Source organism: Propithecus coquereli, unplaced genomic scaffold (genome assembly GCF_000956105.1).
Source record: "Propithecus coquereli isolate 6110/MARCELLA unplaced genomic scaffold, Pcoq_1.0 Scaffold522, whole genome shotgun sequence".
NCBI classification, from domain to species: domain Eukaryota; kingdom Metazoa; phylum Chordata; class Mammalia; order Primates; family Indriidae; genus Propithecus; species Propithecus coquereli.
In genome coordinates, this window is record NW_012151086.1 from 548,970 (window position 1) to 549,384 (window position 415).

Genomic DNA, 415 nt, shown 5'->3' on the forward strand with positions numbered 1-415 from the left:
TGTCAGCACCTTTGACCTTCCCTATGAAAGGACTATTTTTCGGCAGGGTTTCCTGTGTATCTGCTGTGATGAGGGAACCCACATCCAATTTGACTAGACCATCTGATTTCATTCGTAACTGCTCCTGTGGAAAGACAGTCAAGGTACATTACATATAAATGTGCAAATTATATAACCATGTTTATACTATTTCTGTCTGTGAATATGAGCACAGTATAAATTAGAAAGTATAAGCGTATATAGGTATAAGATCATTTTTAATGGAAAAAATTATGAGAAACTGCTAACAACAAGTATCTTCTTAAGAAAGGTTGAGAAAGAAGTGATTTTTTAATTTTATACAGTATTATAATGTTTGAATTTTCAAAATATGCATTTTTAATGTTTTCCTGTAAATAAGTCATCTATACAGTGA